Source organism: Microcaecilia unicolor, chromosome 2 (genome assembly GCF_901765095.1).
Source record: "Microcaecilia unicolor chromosome 2, aMicUni1.1, whole genome shotgun sequence".
NCBI classification, from domain to species: Eukaryota; Metazoa; Chordata; class Amphibia; order Gymnophiona; family Siphonopidae; genus Microcaecilia; species Microcaecilia unicolor.
This window is the reverse complement of record NC_044032.1, coordinates 474,927,605-474,944,061: the sequence shown is the minus strand read 5'-3', so window position 1 is coordinate 474,944,061 and position 16,457 is coordinate 474,927,605. Positions and strand designations below refer to the sequence as shown.

At 42.3% G+C, this 16,457-nt stretch overlaps 2 long non-coding RNA genes and 1 gene segment (V, D, J or C); 2 read left to right on the top strand and 1 right to left on the bottom strand.

The window, feature by feature from the left end:
* The window catches only part of LOC115461302, a 1,201,995-nt gene that overhangs the window by 341,377 nt on the left and 844,161 nt on the right, over positions 1-16,457 (bottom strand).
* The window catches only part of LOC115461316, a 444,252-nt gene that overhangs the window by 99,896 nt on the left and 327,899 nt on the right, over positions 1-16,457 (top strand). The gene's annotated exons all lie outside the window — the stretch shown is intronic.
* Positions 2,397-16,457, top strand: part of LOC115461318 — a 282,251-nt gene continuing 268,190 nt past the window's right edge. The window contains exon 1 of one of the 3 annotated variants that reach the window (XR_003940690.1): positions 2,397-2,440. This is a non-coding gene — a long non-coding RNA (uncharacterized LOC115461318). The remainder of the gene's footprint in view (positions 2,441-16,457) is intronic. The other 2 variants (XR_003940689.1, XR_003940688.1) reach the window with 2 other exon arrangements.

Here is a 16,457-nt window from a genome sequence, read left to right as displayed (position 1 = left end):
AAAAAAGCCAGCTTTTTTTCCCTTCCTTCCTTCCTTCCTCCATATTAGCATATTCATTTGCATATGTATATATGCAGATGAATATGCTAATATGCTCCGCCCCATCCTTTGCCCCCCCAAATGAAACAGTCAAACTACGCCTATGCCCTAATCCACTATAGAATAAGTAATCATAAACTTTCTATGTAGACAAAAATTAAACTGAACCCCCAAGATGCCAGACTCTGCATATAATGCAACACCACAGAAACAGAAAATGTCCCCCCCTGTGCAAAATATAAAGACAGCAGATGTAAATTTGAAAAAACTAACAAGTACCAATCATCACTTTACAAATTAACAAATAGAAATAAAACAAATATAGAAAATAAAATACCATTTTATTGGACAAATACATTTAGCTTTCAGAGGCCAAAACATCCTTCCTCAGGTCAATACAGTATAGTGCTGTTACAGTATCCTATCCTGACCTGAGGAAGGGGGTTTTGTTCTCCGAAAGTTAGCCAAAATGTATTAAAATTAGTCCAATAAAAAGATTACCTTGTTTACATGTTCTATTATAAACATTTATTAACACAGCTACAATACTACTTTATCCTAAAGCAAAAAAATATATATATATATATATATATTTTATTTATAGTTTGTTGTCTCTGGTTTCTGCTTTCCTCATCTTCTTTTCACTGTCTTCCTTCCATCCAGCATCTGTCTTTGTTCTCTCTCTGCCATCCAGTGTCTGCCCTCTCTGCTGTCCTCTCCATCCAATGTCTGCCCTCTCTCCCTGCACTTTCCATCTACATCTGCCCTCTATCTCTGCCCCTTCCATCCATGATCTGCCCCTGTCTGCCCTCTCTCTCTCCCCCTTCCATTCACTGTCTGCCCTTTCTATCCCTTCCATCCACTGCTGCCCTTTCAATCCACCATTTGCCCTCCCTCTCCCATCCATCCAGGGTCTGCCCTCCCTCTCCCTCCCCCTTCCATCCAGGATCTGTCCCCTCTCTCTACCCCTTATTATAGCAGATATGCTGTATATTACCTCCCAAATACAAAAAATATATATTATAAACTGGATTCTTGAGAAAAATGAAAGGAACAAGATTTACTTATGTTTTATCTGCAGCTTTTTTTTTTTTGTTACATTTGTACCCTGTGCTATCCCACTCATGGCAGGCTCAATGTGGCTTACATGGGGCAATGGAGGGTTAAGTGACTCGCCCAGAGTCACAGGGAGCTGCCTGTGCTGGGAATTGAACTCAGTTCTTCAGTTCCCCAGGACCAAGGTCCACCACCTTAACCACTAGGCCACTAGGCTTACTCCCCCCCCCCCCTCTTTTATAAAGCCACACTAGCAACTGCCAGTGCGGTAATGCTAACATAGCTTTCCAAAAGGGGGAGGGGGGAATAGTTCCTTTCCCAAAAGTGATTATTTCCTATCTAACCCCTCTAGAAAAACCTGGTCTGTAGTCTAGTCAATATACTGCTACTTATATCTGCCATTAGGCTAATTATGACTTCTGAGTAACACTATAGTAGTAAAGGCTACTATATCAAGTACTGTATCAAGTAATACATGCATTGAACATACATTTCTGGTTATCATAAATAGGTGGATATACTCATTATTGTATATTGGTAAGTAACTAAGGGCTTCTTTTACAAAGCTGCACTAGCGATTCCCGTGCGACAAATAAGAGGAAGGCCATAGGAATTGAATGGGCTTCCTCTCATTTGCTGCACTGAGAATTGGTAGCGCGGCTTTGTAAAAGAAGCTCTAAGTAGAGCCATCAAATGTAATAACCAGGAGTCCTTTTCTGACATTCTTAAGCACAAGTTTCACTGTGAATATTCTTAAACTAGACATATTTTATGCCTAAGGCCAAGATACCGTCATGGACATTCTAGGACCATTTTTACTTTTATAATTAGGGTATGAAGTATAATGCTTTATTCCTTTTTAAAATTTTAGAGTTATGAAAATTCTTTATAACATTTCCTGGTTCTAGATGGAAATACCCTTTCTGATTCCTATTTAGAGATAAAACTGAAGAAAATAAAATGCCACAATTATTAGGGAAATTAGCAGTATGCGTGGAATGATCTAATTGTACTCATGCTTGATTTCTATTGTGGTTCCTCCACCAAAAGTCCACCACAGTGACTGATTTCTACTTACCACATGTACAAAAACCTAGGCCTTTACTTTCAAGTCAGTTTTTTCTGGACTATTTTAAAGTAGAGCCCTTATCTTGTCTCTAGTCAACATACTTTGAAATCTGCCATGTAAGACCAACACTGAATCAGTACCAAGACCATTGGGGCACTGTGGATTACCTAGTAACATTTTTAAAAAGGTTGTAAACTGTGAAAACCTGAGAGGGCATAACATGTCTGAGGAGATTTACTTACTGTTTATCTCTAGCTTGGTTCCTTGCCCGAATGTGTACCACAGTGCTTACTTCCTATCCACCCTCTGTACAAAATCCTTGTCTACATGTTATCTGATGTTTTATACATTTTTACTAAGTTAACTATCCAGCTCATTTTCGAAATGGAAGGCCGGCCATCTTCCGCCACAAATCGGGAGATGGGCGCTCTTCTCGTAAGGGCGGCGAAATTGGCATAATCAAAAGCCGATTTAGGCTGCCCTCAACTGCAGTCTGTTGCAAGAGTGGCCAAAGTGTAAGGGGGCGTGTTGGAAGCTTAGGGGGGCATGTCAGAAGCTTAGCGAAGGCGGGACTGAGGCATGGTTAACACATGGGTGCCCAAGGCCGATAATGGAAAAAAGAAGAGCGGCCCTGATGAGCATTTGGCCAAATGCTTGTCAGGGCCGCTCTTCATTTTTCCATGACCAAGCAAAAAAAAAGTGGCCAGACTGATTAGATGACCACTGAAGAGAATCGGGGATCACCTTCCCTGACTCCCCCAGTGGTCACTACCCCCCTCCTACCCTAAAAAACAAACTTTACAAACTTTTTTTGCCAGCCTCTATGCCAGCCTCAAATGTCATACTCAGGTCCATCACAGCAGTATGCAGGTCCCTGGAGCAGTTTTAGTGGGTGCAGTGCACTTCAGACCCAGGCCCATCCCCCCCTACCTGTTACACTTGTGGTGGTAAATGTTGAGCCCTCCAACCCCCCCCCCCAAAAAAAATCCACTGTACCCACATGTAGGTGCCCCCCTTCACCCATAAGGGCTATGGTAGTACTGGTATACAGTTGTGGGGAGTGGGTTTTGGGGGGGGGGAATTTGTTATGGGGGGGGGCTTAGCACACAAGGTAAGGGAGCTATGTACCTGAAGGAAGTTCTTAAGTCCATTGCAGTTCCCCCTAGGGTGCCCGGTTGCTGTCCTGGCATGTCAAGGGGGACCAGCGCACTACAAATTCTGGCCCCTCCCATGACCAAATGCCTTGGATTTGGTCTTTTTGAGATGGCCACTCTCTGTTTCCATTATCGGCAAAAACTGAATCCGCCCATCTCTAATGTCGACCTAAATCGTAAGAGCGACCTAAATGTTGGGATTTGGCCGGCCAGGACCGTATTATCGAAATGAAAGATGGCCAGCCATCTTTTCGATATTTTTTCGAAAATACGGTTGGCTCTGCCCCTTTTTTTGTTCGTCCCCGGAGATGGGCACCCTTATGTAAGGCCGCCCATGCTCGATTATGCCCATCCATGACTACCAGTAAATTAGTAAGATTTAGATTAAACTCATTAATATTTGTCTATTAAAATATACATAAGGAATATATTCCTGGTTATTGTGGACAGATGGAATTATTACTCTGATCAGATATACTCATTATTGTACTACACTGGTAAGTAACTAGGTGGATCCATCAAGTGTAACAGCCAGGAGTCTTTTTTGACAGAGAGTCACCATGAATATTCCTAAACTATTTCACTCCTAATACCAGGATATGTTCATGGATCTTATCGGGCCATTTTTACTTTTATAATTACAGCATAATTTTATCAATAGAAATCAAAAAAAATAAAACATGGAAAAGAAAATAAGATGATACCTTTTTTATTGGACATAACTTAATACGTTTCTTGATTAGCTTTCGAAGGTTGCCCTTCTTCGTCAGTTCGGAAAAAAGCGATCTGACGAAGAAGGGCAACCTTCGAAAGCTAATCAAGAAATGTATTATGTCCAATAAAAAAAGGTATCATCTTATTTTCTTTTCCATGTTTTATTTTGTTTGATTTCTATTGATAACCTTTAAGAGTGGACTAACACGGCTACCACACCTCTCTACTTAGCATGATTTTAAAATGTAAAACCCTTTCCTGGTTCTAGATGGAATATGCTTTCTGTTACATATGCAATATGCCTATATTTTGCTTTTGCTGTATTACTCTCATACACTTTCTATCATTTTCCAGTACCTGAGATATAAAGAAGGCTTCAAAAGCTAAAACTGAACAAAATTGTAACCTCCCCCCTCCAAAAAACCCCCACAATTAAAACATTAACAATATGAATGGAATGACCGAATTATACTCAGATTTGATTTCACCTTGGTTCTTTTACTGAATGTCCACCCCAGTGTTTACTTCCTATTTACTCCTTGTAGAAATTAAAGTTTAATTTGCGTTTGTTAAAAGCTATATTTGTCAATTAAAGTGTAGATTGAATATAAGGTTCTAGTTATCCTGAACAGGTGGAATTATTGCATGTATTAGATATCCTCATTATTATAGACTAAACTAGGTAGATCTATCTAGTATAATAACCAGGATTCCTTGTAAATAAATACTCTTAAGCACAAGTTTGCAGTTAATATGTCTAAATTAGAATTTCTTAACTTTTTATCTCTAATTATTAAGATATTTTCATGGATATTTTAGGGTTGTTCAAACTGTTATAATGAGAGTGTGAGGTAGAATACTGACTACTTTTTCTCACATTTTAGACCCATGAAAGTTCTTTATAGCCTTCCCTGGTTCTAAATGGAATACACCTTTTGTTACATATGTGATATGTCTAGATTTTGTTTTTGCTCCATTATCGTTGTACACATTCTAGCATTTTCAACTACCTGAGATACAATGCAGGCTACATAGTTAAAAAAAAATCAATAAATTAAGTGCCACAACTATTAAGACATTAACAGAGAAACATGGAATTGCCAGATTGTACCCACGTTTGATTTCTATGGTGGTTCCCCCACCAAAAGTCCACCACAGTGACTGCTTCCTACTTACCACAAGTACAAAAACCTAGGGCTTTACTTTCAAGTCAATTTCTCCTAGACTATTTGAAAGGCAGCACATTTTAAAATAGAGTCCTTATCTTGTCTCGTGTCAAAATACTTTGAAATCTTTCATGCAAAACCAACACTGAATCAGAACCAAGGCAACTGGGGCACTGTGAATTACCTTGTAAATTTTTTTTAAAAAGGTTGTAAACTGTGAAAACCTGAGAGGGGATAACATGCCTGAAAAGATTTGCTTACTTTTTAACTCTAGCCTGGTTCCTTGCCCGAAAGTGAACCACAGTGCTTACTTCTTATCCACCCTCTGTACAAAATCCTTGTCTACATGTTATCTGATGTTTTATACATTTTTACTAAGTCACGACTACCAGTAAATTAGTTAGATTTAGATTAAACTCATTAATATTTGTCTATTAAAATATACATAGGGAATATATTCCTGGTTATTGTGGACAGATGGAATTATTACACAGATCAGATATACTCATTACTGTACTACATTGGTAAGTAACTAGGTGGATCCATCAAGTGTAACAGCCAGGAGTCTTTTTTGACAGAGTCACCATGAATATTCCTAAACTATTTCACTCCTAATACCCGGATATGTTCATGGATATTATCGGGCCATTTTTACTTTTATAATTACAGCATGAGATAGAATACTATATTATCTCATAAAGAATTTTCATGATTTTAAAATATAAAAACCTTTCCTGGTTCTAGATGGAATATGCTTTCTGTTACATGTGCGATATGCCTATATTTTGCTTTTGCTGTATTACTCTCATACACTTTCTAGCAATTTCCAGTACCTGAGATATAAAGAAGGCTTCAAAGCTAAAACTGAACAAAATTAAAAAAAAAAAAATCAAACCCCCCCCCCCAACAATTAAAACATTAACAATATGAATGGAATGACCGAATTATACTCACATTTCATCTCACCTTGGTTTCTTTACTGAATGTCCACCCCAGTGTTTACTTCTCATTTACTCCTCGTAGAAATTAAAGTTTAATTTGAGTTTGTTAAAAGCTATATATGTCAATTAAAGTGTAGATTGAATATAAAGTTCTAGTTATCATGAACAGGTGGAATTATTGCATGTATTAAATATCCTCATTATGATACACTAAATTAGGTAGATCTATCTAGTATAATAACCAGGATTCCTTGTAAATAAATACTCTTAAGCACAAGTTTGCAGTTAATACCTCTAAATTAGAATTTTTAACTTTTCATCTCTATTTATTAAGATACTTTCATGGATATTTTAGGGTTGTTTATACTTTTATAATTAGAGTGTGAGGTAGAATACTAGACTACTTTTTCTCACATTTTAGACTCATGAAAGTTCTTTATAGCATTTCCTGGTTTTAAATGGAATACACTTTTTGTTACATATATGATATATATATAGATTTTGTTTTTGCTCCATTACTTTTGTACACATTCTAACATTTTCAACTACCTGAGGTATAAAGCAGACTACATAGTTTAAAAAAAATCAATAAATTAAGTGCCACAACTATTAAGACACTAACAGAAAAAAATGGAATTGCCAGATTGTACTCACCTTTGATTTCTAAGGCGGTTCCTGAACCGAAAATCAAAGGGGTACTGTGAAACTGCAGACAGAAATAATCCTCAGCAGGTTCACTTTGTGCATTCTGAATGTTGAGCTTGAAGAACTTATTTCCATAGCCAGCACCAGAAACTGTGTCCGGAACATTAGTAAAATGGTTAACTGCATCATAAATCAGCTTGGGCTGCTCTCCTGGCTTAGGCTGGTGGTACCAGGCCATATCATCATCAATATCTTTTGAGGCTTTGCATTTGATGATGATGGTTTCACCCGGGGAACCAAAAACTGAACGTGGAGACCGTTTCACCAAAGTTTCACTACTGGATTCTGGATAACATAAACAGCAAGAATGACAAGGTGTAGAATACATTTTAACTTTGCATAAAACAAGAGTTAAGTAAATAGAATTGCAAATGTGTAATTTTAACAGCAATAATAAACTATGATAATTATTTGCACTGCATTTCTTCACTATTATCTTTGTGATATATTCCTTTGTGACAGGGGCGTAGCTAGACAACAGATTTTGGGTGGGCCTAGGGAAGAAGTGGGTGGGCACCAATTGTCCCCCCACCCCAACCACTACCTAAAAATATCTCAGCTGGTGGGAAAACGCTTCTTTCCACCTTGGCAGTCTGCAGCAGGCCGAGCTTGGGATCCCACCAGCTACCACTAAACGTGTGCTACTGTTGGGTGGGCCTGTGCCCTAAATGGGTGGGCCAGGCCCACCTGTGGCTATGCCACTGCTTTGTGATATATTCCAGATGAGAAATACCCACAACACATAAAGCACTGTCATTGTTCTCTGTGTTTGAAGTTTAGTCACTGTAATAAATGAAACATCAATGGTGAGTACAATAATATATGTGCTATGTCACACAAGCAAGGAAATGGGAGGCCAGACCTTCATATGCAAAACACTACTGGATGCAAAGTTTCTGTACTAAAGAAAATGCCTCAGACTTCAGTTTGTACATCTTGGTTAAACACACATCTTCTGAAACAGTGCTCTTTTTATGCATGGGTAGGATTTCACCAATAAGTGGAAGAGGAGTAATTAGATGAAGTGAAGAAGGCCAGGATTCCCAATCAAACCAAATGATCCTGTTCTGGTGGAGAGTTTGGGAAAACCATGCTAACCCCTTCTCACCCCCCCCCCCCCCAAAAAAAAAAAAAAAAAGAAAAAGGCTGGAGAACTGAAGCATATTATTATCTGCTACTGGCACCTGCTGTTCAGATTATGTCCTAGGGATATTGGTACTAACATCCTTAGAAACTGACTTCCCAATCTTCTCACTCTTGAACTAGTTGGGATATATTCCAAGTGAAGAAATCAATGTGCAATTCTCATGTCTCTTTCGTTCAGCCATGAAAGGATTCAAGGGAAACTCTTCTTCAGAATCTATATCTTCCCTCTCACCTGCCCTCCTCCACCTTTTCCTACAAATAATATCCTTCTCTTAACACCCAGCTTCCCTTTTCATATCCTAAACCCATGCCATCCCAGAAGACCAGTATTTCAAGGGGAGAAGTGCCTTCAGCCTATGCCTTTGACCAGTCTCCAGTGATTGTCATGGAATCTACTGGGTCATCTGAGGAGAGGGGAATTCCTTTTCACAAGGGGGATTTGCAGTTGGAGAAAAAGAGGAATTTGTCAGAAAGCAAAGTTACTGTGACTTTACCATTTTTATACCTTGCATTTTCTAACAATTTCTACTTGTGTTAACCATATAAAGACTTTAACCTCCCCCCCCCCCCCCCCCCCCCCCAATATTCAAAGCTATGTAACCAACCAGACACAGCCACTGACTGGTTAAATAGCATATCGGCAGATATTCAGCACTTAACTGGTTATATTCAGTGTTTAAAAATAGGCCGCATAAATAGCAGGCTGAATATTGGGCTGTAAGTAAACTTTGAGTGGTTCAGAACAAAACCTTCACTGGATTATAAGTTTCTGGAAGTGAACAGAGCAAGTGATTGCAGGAGCCAATTGTTTCCTAGCCCTGGGTGGCCCCATCCCAGAAAACTGCATAGCACAAGTGGTAGACCTAATCAGAACAGTGCTAACTCCTATGAAATATGTACCCAAGGTCTCCCCACAGAGAATCCACATCCAATGAAAGACCATGGGGTAGATATATTTAAGATTGTTATCACTGGGAGAGCAAAGTATGTAAACAAATAAGTTAAAAAATTATTGCAAAGAAGAAGCAGGCAAGAAAGATGTTTTTAAATTCTACTGCAAACCAAATACTGTTTACATGAAGGTGCTGAAACTGTGTCTTGGTACAGTGGTGTTATGTGATGCTAAATGTGGTTTTTATGTTATGGAAATTAAGATTATTCTTTGTGTATTTGGATAAAACAAACTTTGAATTAGAATAGTAAAGAGACTTATTTTAAGTGATAGAATTAGTTTGGCCTGTGCTGAACGAAAAGAGGTCATGTAAAGGACATGTTTGTAATTGATTAAGATTGCTAGTCAGAAAGCCTGCTCAACTATTTCATACCATTGGTATGTGTTAATTAGCTGGGAAATGAAGGAAGTCTACATATCTTATCAGAGAAACATGACTTGAAAGGCAAGGAGATTTTTATTGCTTTTTGCCTCATTAAAACTTAACTAGAAATTGTGCACCTGGCAATTATTAGATAGCAACCTTTTGGTGTGTTTAAGTCAGCATTTGAATTAGGTTCGTCAGACTACATCAGGAGTTCATCATGATGGTTTGTCTCTCTGTGCACAGATAATAAAGTTTCAAAACTTTACTCAGAGTCTTGGGAGTGTGTTTTTGGTAAGAACTTTTCATGACATATTCTATAAACCATGCCTAAATTTATTACAGGCGCCATATATAGAATCTAGTCCATTGTGCTGTTTACATGGAGGTCAATACATATGTGCTAAAATTTCCAGCAGGTAAGAAGAATGCACCCAGGGGGAGGCTTGGAGGTGATACGCCGGGGGGGGGGGGGTGGAGGGTGACGCTGCATCTTGGAGGGGGGTGTCATGTTGCACCCGTGAGGGATGGATGGTGTTGCACCCGGGGGGGGGGGGGGTGCAGCGGTGAACCGCCCCAGGTGGCAACCGATCAAGGAAAACCACTGACATACAGTGCCATTGTTTACTAACATACAGTTCCATTATTTTTGTAAAGATAGAAATACTCACCAATGGTCTGTAACTGGACGATAAAGTCATATCTAATCCAGAGTCTTTTGGTACTGGAGTAAAGATAAACTTGCCCATATCTGTTGGCAAAGAGCCCGATTGCAGTAAAGCATTTATTCTTAAAATGAGCCATTCTAAAATTTCCAGTGGAATGCCAGCAACAATGACATCAGTCAATTACCTAAAGAACAATGGGCCCCTTTAACAAAGCTGCAGCAAAAAAGGGACTGTGCTGGCATCAGCATGTGTTTTGTTGTGTTTCGAGGCCTCTTTTTTACCGCAGCAAGTAAAAGGTAGGTATTTTTTTTTTTAAGAAATGGTCATGCGGCAAGTGAAGCACTTCCACATGGCCATTTGAAGGAGGGAACCTGGTGGCAACTGGGCAGCACCAGATACAGACCGGTGCTACAAAAATAAATATATTTTTGTATTGCCAGATATGACGGCGCATTGGGGGTGGGAACTACCACCAAGCTGGTGCGGTAGCCCAGCAGTACTTCCTTTTTAGCAAGCAGTAAGCCCGCATTGGGCTTACAGCTGCTTTGTAAAAGGGACCCAACGAGAGTGAAGGAGTGGCCTAATGGTTAGTGTAGTGAGTTGGAAACCTGGGGAATTGGGTTCAATTTCCACTGCTGCCTGATGGTCGGCAGTGGATTAAGATTATGGGGAACCAGGTTGAATTTCCTCTGCAGCTCTGTGTGACCCTGGGCAAGTCACTTAACTTTCTGGTGCAGGAGTATCAAGAAGCAATAATAATAATAATGGGAAAAATTCCAAGACATTCAGAGAAGTGTGAATGGGAACTAATGGAGTCAAGAGATCCTGGAGATGACTCAAAGGACCGAGTTAGTACATGTGAGGGCAGTGGAAGGGAATTTATGAATGTCCCTGAGTGTCAGTGACACCTAGAAGAAAGACCCTTCCAAATTAATAATAGTGAGAAGAAACCATTTCTACGTACTGTGATAAACACAGGACATGCCCTACCAGAGGGCGCTCTCATAGCGAAAAGCCTGTAAATCCCAGGAACTGGTCACTAGGGGGAGCTCCAATAGGGATGCTAGGATCATGCCATGATCTGGTCACTAGGGGGAGCTCCAATGGGGATACCAGAGTAATGACTTGAAGAGGTCACTAGAGGGAGCTTCAGCAAAGGTCAGGAACATAGGGCTGGGGAGGACCCATAGTAGTGGATTCCCTTTAAGAAGGAAGCACCCTGGAGAAGGTGCTGGACCCTTCTGGAACCGGAAGGAGGGGCCTAGAAGGAGTGTGGTGGGCTATTAGCAGCCCTATATAAAGAGCACCTCCAGGAGGAGCTGGGAGGAGGAAACGGGGATGGAATGGAATGGAAGGAGCCTGAAGCATGAAGGGTGGAGTCTTGGAGGCGACCCAGGAGGCTAGTTGGACAGGCTGGGAATCCCGGGGCAAGAACCCCTAAGGAGGCTGGACTGGTAACCAGAGAAAAGAATCTCCACAGAAGGCTTTGAGAGGCTTGAGGCAAGAAGCCACATCCCAGAGTAAGAAAAGACATTCAAAGCAAAGGTACTTGCATGGGCATAGTTTGACTGTTTCATTTGGGGAAGGGGGGGGGGGCAAAGGATGGGGCGGGGCATATTAGCATATTCATTTGTGTGTGTATACATACATACATACATACACATATTCATTCTGGTTATTCCCACAAAAGCCAGCTCTTTCTCCCTTCCTTCCTTCCTTCCTTCTTTCCTCCTTACCCAGCACTTCCTCTTCCTCTCCAGTAGTATTTTGCCACCCCCTTTCCCATTCCATGCCAGTGTTGACCTTGACTTTAGAAATGCATAGGCTCTATGTGTAGATCCTTCAAGAGTTAGTGATTCATGATTTAGGCTCTAAAACCCTTTCTGATGTTTTGGTGCCACCTCAGTAAGGCCAACACACAATCTATCCACTGCAAAACGCTATACACAAACTTTTGCAAAAACACACTCAAAACCTTACCAACCCATAACAGCACTAATTCCAAGGACAGGATGACCTACAACCTTATGCGTGGAAAGACAGCACTAATTACATTGAGCTCTAAAACACCAATACACTACATCGTGAAAAAAAAACAAAAAGGGATGCAAATACTACATGCTAGCAGAATACTGCACCCTGATCTCATATGAAAAACACATAACACAAGGAACAAGAAAAAAGAAATGTAAAGGCAAAATACTGAACTGGAAAGTTACCTCAAGAGGTCAGACTCAGCATGCAGCAATGCTAGACAAATTGAAACTTACATGAAAAATATCAAAGATGCACATTTCCAAAAGCTGACATTCTGATTAATAAATTCTGAATAAAATATTTTTTCTACCTTTGTTGTCTGAGCATTTAGTTTTTCTATTCGCTTTGGTCCCAGTGTCTTCTGTTTTATGCAGTGTCTTATTTCTATTTGATATTTTTTCTCTCACCATGTCCACCATCCTCCTATGTCCTTATGTGTCCTGTCTACTATCTGTAGCCCTGTCCATATCCTTCCTCCAGTTTCAGCATCTGTCCTCAAAGTGTTCTGTCCTCTCAGTGTCCCACCTTCCTCCGATGATGTATTTCCTGTTTTCATGAGGGCGGGACACTAAGAGGGAAGGGAAAGGCTGGAGGTGAGCCTGCTGTTCCGTTTTCACTGCCGCCGCTGCAACTTAAAATAAGAGGTTTAAATGCAGGCTGGCAGGAATAGAAAGGAGGGTAGTCAGAGCTGAGGGTGGGCAGGGGCATAGGTGGTCGGTAGCCCAATTGTTTGGGGAGGCTAAAGGGGTGGGGTTAGGGGTGGGCCAGGGGTGGAGCTTAAATCCATAATTGTCTGATAACACACATAAAAATAACTAAATAAAAATAAAAGTCACAATTAATACCTTTTATTAAATTTAGATATTAGATGTGTTTCATATGTCAAAGAATAAAGTGGTTGCTCAAAGCATATACTAACCACAATCGCTCAACTGCAAAACACTATGCACAACTTTGTGCAAAAACACACTCAGAACCTTACTGTACCATAAATATTACACTGGGGAGAACCTAATACACCAATATACCACCCAAACGGAAAATGCAGACTGTCAACAATATGAAACAAAGGATCATAATATCACAATTCTCATGTAGAGCCACAAAACACCCTAATTCATGTTTAATGTGGGATAAAATGCCATAAATAAGTAAATAAATATAAACTTTTAATTTTGAGCACCTAATTCTCAAAGTGGACATATTCCAAACACTATAATGAAAATAAAATGATCTTTTCTACCTTTGTTGTCTGGTGACTTTGTTTTTCTGATCATGCTGCCCAGTAACCGATTCTGCTGCTATCTGTCCTCTTAACTCCGTTTCCAGGGCTTCCTTTCCATTTATTTCTTTACTTTCCATCTTTCTTCTTCATTTGTTGCCCTACATCAGTAAGTAAAAGTTGGGTCCTCCACAGACTTGACTGTCCTGTGGATCCAGCTTCGGCCTATTTTCTTCATCCATGTGCAGTTTTTCTCTCTTCCTTTTCACTCATCTCATCTCCTTCCTCACTCTTCCCTCCCCTCCCCTCCATCCATGTCCAGCAACCCTCCTCTCCTCCCCCCTGCCCTCCCCTCCATCCACCCATGTTCAGCAACCCTCCTCTCCCCTCCCCTCCCCTCCATCCACCCATGTCCAGCAACTCTCCTCTCCCCTGCCCTCCCCTCCATCTACCCATGTCCAGCAACCCTCCTCTCCCCTTCCTTCCATCCACCCATGTCCAGCAACCCTCCACTCCCCTCCATCCACCCATGTTCAGCAACCCTCCTCTCCCCTCCCCTCCCCCTCCATCCACCCATGTCCAGCAACTCTCCTCTCCTCTCCCCTGCCCTCCCCTCCATCCTCCCATGTCCAGCAACCCTCCTCTCCCCCCTGCCCTCCCCTCCATCCACCCATGTTAACCATTTCCTTCTAGCCTCCCCCCCAGCAGCCCATGTCAACCATCTCCCTTCCAGCCCCTCCCCCACTCAATGCCAGCCATTTCCTGCCTTCTTCCAGCCCCCCCCCCCGATTCCCGCTCCCCAGATCATGCATCGTCTCCCGTCTGCCCTCAGCTCCACGATAGCCCTCATTTCCTTCCTGCCACCGCCCTGCCTTTAAATATTATATTCTTCCTCAAGTCGCGGCGCCGGCATTGAAAGCAGCAGCAGGCTCAGCTCAGCTCCAGCCTTCCCTCGCATGGCTCCGCCCTGTTCTGACATATTTCCTGTTTCCGCGAGGGCGGAACCATGTGAGGGAAGGCTGCTGGAGCCGAGCAAAGCCTGCTGCTTTCAATGCCGGCGCCATGACTCGAGGAAAATACAATATTTAAAGGCAGGGGAGCGGGGAAGCCTGCAGCTCACAGGGTGGGGCAGCAGGAGAAGAAGGTCACGGTTGGGCTGGGGAGGCTTAGCCTCCCCAAGCCTCTTATACAGGGCGCCTATGGGCAGGGGGACCAAGAGCTACCTGCAGCCAGGTTGCGCCTGCAAAGGATTTGGGGGGACGATGTACCCCCTCAAACAATGCCCATGGGCACTTGCCTTAAATTTATGCTATAGGAATACAACAACTATGTTGGGAGGATCCCAGTGTGGGTCCTTCAGATTAAGAACTGTAAAGTTAAAGTGAGAGTAGAAAGTTCTATCCAGGGGAGGAGGTTGTTCTAAACTGAGACCCAGGTCCCATATTAAGTGGGCTCATTTGAAAAGCGATTTGAGGAACAGTTTGTTGAAAGAAGAATTCCCTGCTTATGTGAGTAAGGAATAAGAAAGGAACTCTAATTTGCCTAAGAGGTGGTTAATTTGCATATTCTGCTGAACCCTGATAGGAAAGCGTCAATGCTGATGTGTGCAAGTCAGATGCAGTCTGACAGGTATTCTTCTTATTTTCAGTGCCCAAGCATAGAGGTGGCGAGGTGGTGGACCTGACACAGGAGGATGAAAACCATGCCGTCCCCTCTTCCCCCCCCCCCCCACCTATGTTGATTGCTCTACCTCCCCTATTCCTTCCTACCAGTGGCGTAGCTACAGGTGGGCCTGGGTGGGCCAGGGCCCACCCACTTAGGGCTCAGGCCCACCCAACAGCAGCACACATTTAGTGGTAGCTGGTGGGGATCCCAAGCTCCGACAGCTGAAGACCTCCTCCTGATGGTGCTGAAAACATTGCTCTCCACTTCAGAAGTCTGAGCTTCCTGAGCTGCTGATACCGGCAACTGTGCATGCTCAGTTTTCAGCGCATGTCTGCTGCAGGCTGCCAAGGTAGAGAGCAGTGTTTTCCTGCCAGCTGAGATATTTTTTTAAGTTGGTGGGGGAGGGGGGGAGAACACATGTGCCCACCCACTTTTTGTCTAGGCCCACCCAGAATCTGCTGTCTGGCTACGCCCCTGCTTCCTACCCTACCCTTGTTGACTGTTCCACTTCCCCCACCCTTGACTGTTCCACCTCCCTCACCCTTGTTGACCATTCCACCTCCCACATTCCTTTTACCCCCCACCCTCATTGACTGTTCGACCTTCTCCATACCTATGAACCCCCCCCCCCCAACCTCAGAGTTCATGGAGGCGGCACAGCTGCTGCGAGTGGGAGAGGAAACTCATGCACCTTTCCCAGGTGATTGAGTATCTCTCCTCCCACGTTGGCCGGCTGGGCTGCACCCTTGACTCTCTGTCCTTCCCAGGGCTCCCGTCCTCCCTCCCTCCCCTGTCCCCTTTGTAAAACCTGACCCTAATCCTCACCCCCATGTCTGTAAAATAATCACCACCCTTGTATATATTCTTCCCACCCCCATCCTATGTACATAATTCCTCAGTGTTTAAATTTGTTATAGTAAAAAAAAAAAAAGTTTGAAACCGTTCAAAATGTGTGTTCATTGTGTGACCATATAGGAATGGGTAGGTAGGTAAGCCGTGGCTAAAGTAATGAGGAGGTGGGTATTTTATTCTCTGAAATGATTTTTATCGAGTTAGAAAGTAATAAGAATTCTATGCTGTTTCTTATCTGGCACAAAGTCTCTGTACGTTTATCGATAAAACCAAAAAGATGTTGTGAAAGCAGGTTTTGGAACATAACAAATCCCTGTGATGTCACTCAAGTGGACACATGTATATAACATGTGCAATAGAGTTTATGGCAGGTGAGCCCAGCAAAGACTCCTGGGAATGTTTTGTGTAATAAACAAGTGCCACACAGGAAGCCCACACTTTACAAACCTGTGAGTGCATTTTGTGCACCTGTCTTATATGTGTTACTTGTGTTCACTTTTCACTGCAACTAGAGACATGGATGGTGGATTCAACCTGGCACAGCTGGACTGGGAAGATGATCTGAGGCAAAATGACAACCCAAGAAGGGAAGAACGGTAGCTGGTGATCTTGCCTTGTGCCCATCCCCGGCCTTGTCCCAGGGTGGCCTTGGAAGAACTGTCGGACCGGAAAGTCCTGGATGATTACTGCCTGACCCGATTGGTTAT